The sequence below is a fragment of the Phocoena sinus genome, chromosome 1, assembly GCF_008692025.1.
Source record: "Phocoena sinus isolate mPhoSin1 chromosome 1, mPhoSin1.pri, whole genome shotgun sequence".
In the NCBI taxonomy this organism is placed as follows: domain Eukaryota; kingdom Metazoa; phylum Chordata; class Mammalia; order Artiodactyla; family Phocoenidae; genus Phocoena; species Phocoena sinus.
Window position 1 is genome coordinate 30446301 of NC_045763.1, and position 513 is coordinate 30446813.

Here is a 513-nt window from a genome sequence, read left to right on the forward strand (position 1 = left end):
GGGCGGTCCTTGCGCGCCGCCGCCCGCCAGGGGGCGCCCGCCGCGACACTGCGCCTGCGCTCGCGGCTTTCGGAGGCTCGCGGTGCCGCGCCGAGCTCCCGCCCGCGGGCTTGCGCGCGCCCTGCCCCGAGGACCTCAGTGTTGGGCTCTGCTCTTCGTCCTGGCCGAGTTTCTGCACCACAAATTCACCGTGTCCAAAATCAGACCTCTCCGAAGTCTCCTCAGTGAATGACTTTCATTGTCCGACGAATTGCCCAAGTCAGAAACATGGGTGCCATCCTCACCCTCCTTCATCCCCTTAATCCGATCCAAAACCAAGTCAAGCCAAGTGGACTCGACTCCGGAAGAGCCAGCAAATCTATCTTCTTTTGTCTGCCACCTCCCTCATTCATCCAGGCTCTCCTTATTTTTTGATAAATTATTCCAACAGCCTCCTGCTTCCACCCTTAGCTCCATTTAATCCATTATTCACAGTGGTGCCAGGATGATTTGTTTTTGGAAAGCAAATGTGGT